A 13,247-nucleotide genomic window follows, 5' to 3' on the forward strand; every position below is an offset into this window, starting at 1 on the left:
GTACTATTTATATTTATATATACTTTCTTTCTCCACTTCTAACTAATTGGAAAAACCCTTGTTTGTGTCTTTGATATAAAACCATCAACTAAACGTGATATCTGTGTTCGGATAACTTATATATAAAAAATAGAAGTCATATTTGATTGATTAAAATAATTATTTTACAATTGTATTTAAAAATATATATTTCAAATTACAAAAGTCAATGCTTACAAATAGTAGTACTTTATATATATTTTAATCATTTATTTTGTTTGAATAATTTAAACTTTAATTATTTTTAACTGAGTAATTAATAAAGTGAGTTAAATCTATTTATACATATTTCTTACTAGAAGCAAAATTGTGATTTATTAGTGATCATAGGTTTTCGATGCGGCAATGTTGAATTCTAATACGGATGGTGCGGGGTGGATCTGCAAGGTTAACAATTCAATGTTTAAGTCAGCTACAAAGTCTAAGATGAGTGAAGTTAAATTATGAGATCAGAAAAATATAGTTTAATCTCACGTGTGTCTATTATATTATATGATGGATAATATTGTTTGGGTTTTGCATCGTTGGGCTTGATATTTGGATCTTTCTCGTATGAGATTTTTTGTCAGTTTAATATAGTTGCCTCCAAGGCTTATTGAGTGTTTTTTATTAGTCAGGAGTCTTTCAAAGTTGTGGTTCGCATTTAGTTATCAAAATCGACCATAAGGAGAACTGGGAAGACCATGGGGAAGTTACAGAAGTAGTAGGGAACACGCTCATTAAATGTTTTTCCATCATTGAGACATTTCGCCAATTTTTTAAGCATGTGGTCGTAGGATCGTAGGTTAATGTGTGGTGCTCATCTCGATGGCATTTGAGTACACTTGAGTTTGCTTGTATTCCCAAGGTGAAATCAGATCGTTGATTTTTAACTTTACGTCTTTTTTTGATCAGACTCGCTGCTTGCTCCTTCTATATAAGGGTTTTTTGGTTTTTTAGCTGAATTTTTTTGCCATTCTTGAAAGTCAGATTTCCCTTTATGAAAGCAATTACTTTTCTTTTCAAAAGTCTTTACTTAAGTATTTGTCTTCTTTGGAACTGAGTTTTCTTATTCTGCATTTAATCTTTACCATTTTTGCCTGTTTTCATCCTCTTTAAGAACCATTCTTACTCTGAGCTTATTTTCTCTTATATAGTCTTTATTTTTTATGGCTCATATAAATGATCTTCTTATAAACTTTTCTAGTGATTTTGGAAATAGTGATTCCTCTCCGTTAGTTAGAGGAGGAATATCTGCTAGTTCAAACTCCAACCTTTCAGTTAATAGTCATTTTGTCTCATTCATTATAAATGTGTCTGGTAGTTCTGAGTCGAAAAAGTTCTCTAATGGTTCTCTTGATATAGAAACTTCTCTTTTATCATACCCTCAAATTTACCCTACCTCCATATCACCTTCAATAACCTTAATTCATAAGCATATATCCCACATACATCATCTCATATGCATTTACACCCACATTGATACACAAGTACAAACTCAAGGCATGAGGTTCATCCATGAAGCCTCAAGACTCTCTGATCATGTTGAGGTGTGCTCAAGTCATATTATCCATAATCTTCATCCCCAAGCATCCTTGGATCTTAGAGGATCACTCAAGACATCTCACTCACTCTTCAAAACCCTAATTGGATTGTGAGTCCCCACTGAAGACATGTGAAGATTCATCTGGTCACCCAAGGACTTTAACCCTAGTTCTTGATCCTTAATGGCTTGTGAAAGCTCTCATTCACCTTGTGCCTTGACCATACCATTGAGGACCCCTAATATCCAAATTTTATTCATACCATAACCCTTTGAATCACCTTAATACATCATTTGCACCTCAAAACCCTAATTTGTCTGGCTTTAGTTCTTGATGAAACTTGTTGCCCAAGAAACCCCGGTTTGTGTATCTTTTGATTCATGGACTTGCCTCAATTAATCATCTCATCATTCAACAATTAATTCACCTTCAATTTAAGTTAATATTAACCACAATTCACCAATCAAACGCTCATTTCATTCATGGTATAGGTTCTTGGTTTGATCATGAACTTTGAACTTTCAATGCATTGCTTTCACCTATGGACTTGACCTAAAATCACCTCACAAAGCTCCAAGCCTCATTTTACATCATAATATGATCATATGAGCTCCAAAAATCTATCATTGTACCTTAAAAATCAAGAAATCACAAAGTGGCATTTCTAGGTCATGTTGGTTGGTCATATTTTGGCAATAATAGCCTATGATTTGGTCCAAAGCCCATAACTTTTTCACCTTTCAAGATTTTCAATATATTCTTTGTTCCAAATGTCCTAATTGAGTCTCTCTTCAACTTTGTCTCAAGGCTCAAGACCTAATTCATTGAGGAAGGACCTTAATCTTTGCATTGTCCAAGCTGGTCCAAATGCCTACCAAGACCTAAAATCATGCCCAAGACCCCCACTTTACCACATTGTCATTTCCAAATCACAACTCCTTTTGACCTGGTTCTTTTTTAATATGATCAAAGACATGGCAAAGAACATTTGGCACAAGTTTCATGAAAAATGCACGAGCCAATTTCATTTGGCCCAAGTTCAAAGTTTAGATTTCACCATGATGCACAAATCAGACCACACTTAATCAGATTTTGCATTAACTTGATTTATGCCCCTAAACCACTTTGTATTGATTCTTTATGACCCCAAACACATTCCAAAACATCCCAATACATGTTTGGAAGTCAACTTGGTTGGAAACATGGCCCATGTGATCAAACCCGAGCCATGTGCAAAATTATGGTTTTTCTCAAAATGGATAAAAACAAAGGCCACTCCAGTAATGTTTGAAGCACCATTGTCCCTCCATTTTCATGCTAGAGTGTGGATAAACCGCTTTGGAAGGCAAACCAGGTCATAACCTCTTTAATGCTTCCTCCACATGCTTCTCATTTTGTCACTTTCGAGCTCAACCATTTTTTGAACAAAGCCCTCTCTTTCTCTCACCAAAACACTCCATCACATTCCCTATAAATAAGGGAAGGTATTCCCTTCATTCACCAAGCTTTTCAAGTCAAAAAACCTATGATACAAAACCGAGTTTCATCGTTGAAAGCAGAGTTCCCCTTTTCAAGTTCTAAGTCCTTTCAGTTCAAAACAAGCACCCAGAATCCATCCCTCAACATCCCTCAAGCTTTCCCAAACACTAACTCACCTTAAAAACACCTCTCCTGAGTTTTCCATTGTCTTCGGAGTTCCACTTTGAAACCGATTCTGATCAGGTAGTTCTACTCATCTCCTTCACTCAAACAAGTTACCCTCTTGCTCAAAATCACTTCCTGAAGCTTAACCATATGGTTTGAACCTTGATTATCTATCATCAACCATTTAATTTTTATTTTAGGTCAAACTATTTTTCTGAACTTTTGAGAAATTCTCCACACTCATAGCCAATCAATGGCTCATGAGTGTGAAGATGAGAATAATAAAGTGTGGGGAGGTTGAGCCCATGGGTGATTCCCTCTAAAAACATGGGTTCTGAAGATTTGATTTTGGATGGTTAAAGGTTGAAGACGATGTTCTTCACGCGTTTGAATTCAAAAATATGTGTTGTATGATTTCCATTGGTCCATGTGCGTGCATATTTCATTTACTTCTTTGACTTAATATTTTATTTCTTTGAAGCACTTCTTTGACACCAAGAGCGTTTGGCTCAGTTGGTAAGGGTTTGACCCCAAGGTCATGGGTTCAACCCCTAGTGCGCTCATGTGCACTTTATTTCTTTTTCTTTCTTTTTTAATACTTTACAATGAATGATCAACGAATCATTTATGATACTTTGAGGCATTGATAGGTTGCCTTTATTTCAACCAAAATTGAGTCATTTGACACATAGATGAATTCATTGCTTGTGATACTAACTTGTTGTTTCATTATATTTATTTTGATTCCATTAAATACTAACCCTCTAACCATTATGTTTCCTTGTTTACTTTGTACATAAATCTTTGTATAACTTATACATAACCTAACCATTAATAAACTTATTAACTTGTAATCATTTAGTGATACAATCTTCCGTTTGTCAAACTATTTATAGATGGACTTGGGGTTGTATAACTTTCATTGTTATAAATATATTATTAGATGGTCATCGATGATCTTTAATACTTTTCATTAGTATCGGTTATCTCCTGATGTACCATATTTTGAATTTTTTGACCTATGGATAGATAATCCTCAAATGTCTACCTTGTACATTTTGCTAACCACTAACTATATTTCACTAACTTTGATACTATTAATCTTTGTTATTATGATATTGTCATTACCTTGTGATTTACTTTTATGTCATTGTAATTTACATTCAAGTTATCATTATTATCACCATTGTATATTTTCCTCATGCATGTTTATTATTGTTATTTAACCATTGTCATCATACTATTAAAAACAACAAAAACATGATAAAATTATAAGACCAAAAAGATACATTCCACTTGTAAACAACCATTGAACTTAAAGGATTTCACTTAGGACTTTGCCCTTATATTGTGATACTTTATTTCAACTTTGGATTTCATATGTAACTTACATACCTGTTGTAAGAATGGCATCATGGCACTATCCTAGGGAGGCATGACTGTAAGACCGTTGTCCTTTGTTAGCTTAGGTCACTTTTACATACACAAGGCTTTCTCTTGGGCTACCTTACAATGAGACCATTTACTTTCTTGCTTGGTTACTCTGTATTTTCATTATATGTCACCAATTTCATAATCAAATCAATAAACCGTTGATCTAACATCAAGTGGAATTTTTATAATCAAACTCAAAAAACAATAAAACTACGATTAGTATTGTGCGTCACGAGCCTTAAGTGGTGGAGAATGAGTAAGAATAGAGCTTTCCTACCCTTACTCTAATTATTTTAGACACAAGACGCTTTACCTGTATGTCTAGAATATTCACCTCCGCCCCTAGACTCTAGTGCAATCTAATCACAAACAATCTTTTTATAAACCATTCTTCAAGGTAAAAATAACACAACCCATCAAACTCATTTTTGCGCCTTAGGGCATCACTCCGAAAACCCTTTTCTCAAAGGTAAAATCAACCAACCCACAAACATTTTCTACTCCGAACTATAGAGATCTGATTCTTCATCACCCAATGAATGATACGTGGGCATAAGGGTCACAATCCTTGGTGAGCACAATAATAAAAAAACCCAAAATCTCATTCTTCACACTCTTTTGAAAATAAAAGCAATAAATGAGATAAATACCCACGTACATAGACAACTTAAATGGTTCCCATGGAGTACCATGGACGTGAGGGGTTCTAATACCTTTTCCGTGTGTAACCGACTTCTGAACTCAATCTCGGTTGCGAGGCCGATTCCTCATCCGTAAATTACACTTCCCGTGTTCACACCTTTTTTCCCTAGGGTTTTATCGACTATTTCCCCTTTCATTCTTATAGGAATAAATAAAATTCGGTGACGGCTATGTGTTTGCCTTTTCTTCATAGAGGCACACTTTTTCAGTCCTCGATTTCATTGTCAAACCCCGATAACGACAACTGGTGACTCCATTAGGGACTCGGTTTCTTTAAGCAAGCCATACCTAGTTTAGGTTGCCTTTTCGCGTACAAGGGATTTTATCTCGTTTATATATTTTTATATCTTTATAATCTTTTATTACTTTTTACCAACTGTATATATTATTCTTTGTTTGTCTGTGACCTTGGCTCTATGAAGATGGATACAAAGGAAAATGGTAAATAATGATTGTAATGAAAAGCCATGTATGAAAGACTTTCCACCCGAGTCTGATAGCTTGCTTGAGATAGGAGGGGTTGAGTAGTATGGGTCCCCAGGGAGCTTTACTCGTGAAGGTTCGTACGAGAACCTCACTTAGTGGTAGACTATTTTAAAGGTATTGATGACCGTCGAGGTTTCGGCGTAAGCATTCTTATTTTCATTAGAGTTTATGACCCTAAGATCCCTTTTTTAGAACATTTAACCTTAGCCAACTGTCGCATCCTGCGAAAAATCAACCGGCGAGCCTAAAAATAAAAACACACAGAGCCGCCACTAAACGTTATTTATCCCAAGATAGGGAAAGGAAACGCTCAGAGAAACCTGGAAAGACATGGTCTCGCGACCAGAGAGGAAAGGTTCGGGAGTCGGTTACGCAAGGGGAAGGTATTAGCACCCCTCACGTCCTAGGTACTCCTAGGGATCCACGTCCTAGAATAAAGAAAAGGTTGCTAAACATCACACACACACAGGGAACGCAGGTGGGGTTAGGAGGAACGAGCTCGATAAGGTATCGCACCTTATGCCTACATATCTTGTCTGGAACAAGAATCAGAGCCACTGTAGTTCGGCTTACGCCCGCCAAACAACACAAAACATACAAACAAACAAGGGTGGCAAACATGGAGCCCGACAACCACTGGATGGAATTATGTCGGCATCCGAACCAAAACACACTCAAAAGGGCAAACGTGGAGCCCGACTGCCAATCACTGGGCTTACGTCGGCATCCGAACCCAAAACACACTCAAAAGGGCAAACGTGGAGCCCGACAGCCAATCACTGGGCTTACGTCGGCATCCGAACCCGAAACACCAAACAGCACAGTCAGATAACAAGTAAACGCACGCAAAAAAGAAAAAGGTTGCCTGGAGTGGTCTCGCACGACCACCTGCCTACATACCTTGTCTGGAACAAGGATCAGGGCGATGTAGTTCCCCTGAAAGGGACTAAATTGCTAACCAGAAACCGGGGAAAGATACACAACTAGGGAGCTGAGACTCGAGCCTAATGTTGTCATGCATCGTTAACCCTAAGTTCGGTTTTCTATCCTACTTGCATAAGCAAACTAACCTAACCAGGAAAGAAGCTAGCACACAAGCATACAATCATATATCATCAAATGAGAACAGGTATCTCAAACAAGCATGTCAATCATATATCCACATAACACGCACTATAGCCAAACAAGGGGCTCAATCAATCAGGTTTGACTGCCTAAGCAATCGTCTGTACAGGCTGTGTTTGCTCTTAACCTTGCCATTACGAGGCTAAGGTGAAGCAGATGATGGGATGAAGTGAGGATCAGACCTCACAGCTCTTATCCCTAACCAGGGAGAGCTGACAAATGAGCATGGGTCCAGAATAAGGGAACCCTTCTATACTCGATGACTCTGACACAATTGTGCACTGCACAGATCTTGGGCTAGGATCTCAGTGCTACAACCATGTAATGGGAGCAAGGAGAAGACTCAACTGAATAGTGGGGGACAGGCTGCTTGTCCCTACCTTCCACCAATTGCCTTATTTAAAGGACTTTCACCTGCTTGGGCTTAAAAATAAACAACCACACACATTGCCTCTTAAGGAGGACTTCAGACAATTTGCCCGGCCCGGTAACAGCCGGGTCTCCAGACTACATGAAGTCAAGAGGACCTACCTCAATGCAAGTTGCTTAAGCAACGCAAAGCAAAAGTTCACAAGGAACTGAGCAACTAAAGTACCTGGAAACAATCAAACACAGTTAGTACTCAGACAGACAAAACCAAACAGCAAGTTCAATCAGACAAACTATACAAGCTATGCACAAACAAAGCAAGCCAAGGCTCAAACCTATGCTTCACAACCTACAAAACAATGTTATGTTAGTGTACAAACATCAACAACATCAATTAAAATTGATTTGGACCATTATCCATGTGCATTGCTTTTTGATCCTGAAAAATCAAGCAAATATTAGCAACTAGACCACTAGGCCAAGCCTAGGGTCCAAAAGCAAGAAAAAATCTAAAACAGCAAGGTATGCATCAACCAACATCAAATTAACATCAAACAAGAGCAAACATCATTGGTCTCATGTTTATATCATCCATCATGTTCAATTCATGCACAAAACAATCCCTATTGGTCCATATGGAGCATCAAACACACAAACAGAAGTATTGCATTCAAAACCACGTCAAAACACATCCAAAAATTCTCAAATTAATTACACCTAAACAGGGATCAATCAAGGTCTACCATGTCAAATTTGAGCTTAATTGGGCAACTGGAACCATGTCAATGAAAATCAACAAAAACAGACACAATTTCATGCTTCAATTCACACCATCAATGCATACATCCACTTCAAAAATTCATATCTCATTGAAAACAAAAAAGAAATGGATGAGACCAAAACAGGGAGGTCCTAACATGTGTCTAGTTCATGCATATCAAATTTCATGGCCATACAATACAACATGAGCATTTCTCAATCATTCTACCAACCTAGGTCACATGGACTTGCAAATTCAATCACCAGAAATGAAAAATCATGATCAATTAGAAAAGGCAGTGAAAAATTCTACAAAAATTCACCAAGCATCCTAACATGTCAACAATTCACCATGCAAAATTTCATTCAATTCTAACATGTATAGGTCACTCAAAAAAATCCAGCAAGTTGACATAATGAGGTGTGACACAAATTGTCACACCTAAGTTCCAGAATTTGCTGCTCAATGACCAGGTATCAAAAATGCATGAAATTTACATGGAAATGAGCATCAATCAGTCAAGAATCATCACAAAAATTTTCAAGAATTTATTTAACACTATGAGTATTTCATGAACAAATTGGTAAAAGGTATCAAAACATCATACATGTGAAACAAGCCCAAGCCAAATAATATTATTACCAAGCACAACTTTGACCAATAGGTCAAAAAAATTCTACACTCATCAACAAAGTCAAAGAAAAAATTTCCATATTTTTATGATTTTTCTATATTTTTCTATGAATTATTTAAGGTGTTAATGATTTTTTAAATAATTATTGAAGTGTTGTTTTAATTAAAATGAATTAGAATTTTTAATGAATTAAGTTAATTAGTTGAAGATTCATTAATGGCAGTACTGTAAATAACTTCAACAGTACCGCGGGAAACACCTCCCTCAAAAATTTGAACGCAGCAGTGGATCAAACAGAAAGAAAACGCAGAAACTCGTCATCTTCTTCGCACACACGTAGCCATACATCTCCAAACTCGGTTTTGCTTATTTCTTCACTAAAACGCACAAATGAATAACCGTTCTCTTCCTCTCGCGACGTACATGACGAATATGCTACCTACTTCCTCTAACACTCACTATATCCTACGGATCGGATGATTAAAGGTTTGGCAACATACTTTCAAATCAAGATATCTCAGCCTATAATTCACTATTTGCAAAACTAACTACATCATTGTAATCTATGTAACAAGCACTTTCAAACGCATATAAGCATGAAGCATTTGGTGAAAGTCGAATTTGCTCAAACCTGGATATGGCAGCGGAGTTCTTGAGCTTCAATTACACGAAACAGAAGTAGTGCAAGCTAGTGGTAGATGAATGATGCATCCAACTTCAGTTGCCTTGGCCTCTAGTGCTCGAAATCCACATTTCACCATTGATGCTCTTCATGCTACAGTCACGATTCAATCCTTCTCCCCCTTCGAATTCCAAAAACAGTCCAAGATAATGATGCAAGGAGTTCAAATTGAAAAGAATCACGAAAAATGGTTGAAAATTGATGATGAATTTTGGAAGTGAAGGTGTTTGTGTTCTTGAGCAAAATTGAGAGAATGTTGAGATTTTCAGATCTGAATTCTTGGTGATTGTGATTTCTGTTATGATTAGGAGAGGTTTAGGAATATATATGGATGCTTAATCTTCCACTAATCCACTTAATTAACAATTTGACATGTTAAGTGAAATTGTAATTTTGCAAATGAGGGCAAATTGGTAAATACACTATGCCAACTCATGCCAGCTGTTTTGACAGCTCATGCAATCCCCAAATGACATATGTGATGTGTAGAAACTTGTTTCATGTCCATTGGTTGCTTAAATCTCATTTTCACCTTGTATTTGCAAAATGTCCATTTTTAGCACTTTCACTTTCCAAGCCAAAATCCAATTTACATGCCTTAGCCATGAAATGAATATTCAAACACACTTAAAATGCCATTCCTGAGGTGTTGGAAAAAGTCCCATTCAAAAATTCCAATTATTTTGACATTTGGACAATTTTGCCCCTGATCCAATTCAGCTGTCCAGTTGAAAAGTGACTTTTTGCCTTGGCCATTTTTGAACAAATCCCATGATGCACCCTCAAAGTACATGTCAAATGGAGTTTGTGCATATAAAGAACTTGCAATTTGGACAAAGTATGTGGAAATTATGGCCTCCTGATTACGGGTCATTTTTGAATTTCACTGAGCCCTAATTTTCAAACCATACATTGGATTTCCAAGTTCTTGGACTTTTTGGAAAGGTGAGAACAAGATCTACAACTTTCATGTTGAACAAATTTTCATTTGAAGCTTCTTTGGACACGTGGCTTTGAGGTCCAAAACTTTCCATTTTTGGAAACTTCAATTACAAGTCACTGTCTATTTTTGGCAGTTTTTGTCCTGACTTGATTTTCTTCACTTTTAAGCTTTGAGATGCCATTCAACACTTGTTCCAACATGAATGAAGTGTATCCAACTCATTTCCACCTCCAAATCCATCAGATCATGTACTGTTGACCACAGTTGACTTTTTCAACTGATAGATGAATCTGGCAATGCATAGATCAATTTAAGCACCAATCTCCAACTGAAATGGCTCAAGGGTGATACCCTAGCCTCAATAAGCATAATATAATCATAGGATGAACCCCATAACCATCATAGACCCCATCTCCTGATCCAGCCCTGATTGGCCCAATGCAACTGATTAGGGTTGACCAGTGGTCAGAACCCTAATCTCAAGGAATCTTCTTCAATCTTCTGATGACATCCAACCATGATGATGATGATGTATCAATTCAATCCATATGAAGACCAATACCCTTGGGAATCATAAAACCCTAATTCACAGCCCAATCCTCAAATGGCCCATGATCAGTCAATAAACCCTAGGCTTGCACTCTCTAACTTCCTCTTCTTCTGATCAAGACTTGGGAAGATGGCTTGCACAATGTAACCACATGATATGCAATATGAAATGCCTAATGAACTAAAATGAAAATGCAAATATGCTAATGCTAGTCCCAAGAGAGGAGGGCAAATTTTGAGGTGTTACACCAACCTAGACCGATGGTCGCATAGTATAGGTCCCCGAGGAGCTTTCCTCGCGATGCTCGATACGAAGATCTCGCTTATAGTAGATTTCCTTGATGGAGTTGTCGCCTGGCAAGTAAACTGACATAAGCGGAAGACAGTCAAGGGATTCCATGACTTTATGAGCAATCTCTTATACCCAATTTATCAAAAGCCCTAGATCTTTTAATGTGAGAACCTTGGTTCAAAACAGTCATTATTAAACCACATTCCTCGTCACCGTGATCCCGGATTTTGAACCCTGTGCTCGAGTTCCGTGGAAAATAATAAACCGCTCATACATCCATGCATACATAATAATAAAACAAAGTTCTGAGAACTTTGTTGTTTGACGCATGAAATACAAGACAATTTGCACACACAACATCATGAATCCATCAAGAAAAAGCACTTTCTCCTTCAGATATAAAGATCCAGACACAGATACCTTGAAAGTTCTAAGCTTTAGGGTTACATCCCTCAAAGATAATAAGTTTCGAACGACTTATGGAAACATTCAAGACATCCTAAATGAGAAGATTGATTTTGGAGCACTCACCACCCTATCCCAATACTACGACGTTCCTTTAAGATGTTTCACCTTCCCAGATTTTCAACTACCCTCGACTTTGGAAGAAATTGAGAGGCTTCTAAACCGATCAATAAAGAATTCCAACCAATTCCCTAAGTTGGAAGAAGGGTTCACCTTGTCTGAGCTAGCTCTAGTCTTAGGCATCAACGCAAATGAATTAGTGGCCAATTGGGGACCCAATGGTACCGTCAAAGGTCTTACGAAGAAATTCCTAGAAGACCATGCTTGGAAAATGGTAAAAGAAGAAAAACCGAAATTTTGTAGCGCAACTTTAGCATTGTTGATCCATGGAATTATTCTATTCCCTAACATAGACAATTTTGTAGATCACTTGGTTGTGGAAGTCTTCATAACCAACAATTCAGTGTCATTCTTGCTCATAAATTTATATCATACCTTCCATACAAGGTATGAGAAAAGAGAAGGAACATTTCTCTGTTGTGCACCCCTCTTATAGTTATGGATGAGGGCTCATATGCCTCAACGAGGACCATTTGCCTATAGCAGTCTATCATAGACCCAAAGATTCACCTCTCTCTCCGATAGTTCAATCCTTTGGTATAAGAGAGAATGGGAAACCAAGGATGTCATTTTTAGATGTGGAGGGTTCCTGAATGTCCCCCTAATAGGAACATGTGGTTGCATCAACTACAAACCCGTGCTACTTAAGAGACAATTGGGGTATGCTATGACGAGTCCTCCTGAAGATCGAGACTTCATACCTTTCGTCATCAATAATATGGACCCACTCAATTCAGCCATGAAGAGAGTGAAAAAATCTTGGACAAGCATAATCCAAATTGATTAAGAGCGAGGGGAAAAGAACGTCTTAGCCAAGGAACCTTACTTTCAATGGGTAAAAGAGCAATCTTTAATCACCAAGATATATTTCATGTTCGATCCTTCATAATCCCCTTTGATGCATGAACCTAGGCCTATCTTGCAAGAAGATGTGGGCAAGCTAACCAACTAGATACGAGAGCTAGAGTTGGAGAATGCTCAACTACGAGTCCAACTCAGTCGCACCAAGCAACGAAACTTCGACTTGGAAGATAAGGGTAATCTAGTCAGTGAGGAATCCAAGGTTAGCAAGATGAAATTAAGGTAGGTAGAAGGCAAAAGAGTATGGGTAGGTGGTGCTCTACAAGGAGCCAATTCCGAGCTAGACTTTTGTAACAACAAGTTGGATCAAGCGTACCGAACTATCAAGGACCTTGAGAAAACTGTTGAGAGGTCAAACACAATAAAGAAGGAAGCTAGGGGGATTATGAAGCCTAGATCCTATAGCTAAGGATAACTCTCAAAGAGTGAAAGGATCTTTTGGCCAAAGAACAACTAGAAAGGGAGAAAGTCCATAGGAGTTTCTTGCGTGAGCAGTTCCAACATGGGAAACCTTGTGAGCAAATTAAGAACCTGGAGATGGGAATCTACGACCAAGCCTACTTGGAGTTGCAAAACGATTGTCGATGCTAAAAAGAGAGATATCGTGAGGAAGAAGCCT

The sequence above is a fragment of the Lathyrus oleraceus genome, chromosome 7 (genome assembly GCF_024323335.1).
Source record: "Lathyrus oleraceus cultivar Zhongwan6 chromosome 7, CAAS_Psat_ZW6_1.0, whole genome shotgun sequence".
NCBI lineage: Eukaryota > Viridiplantae > Streptophyta > Magnoliopsida > Fabales > Fabaceae > Lathyrus > Lathyrus oleraceus.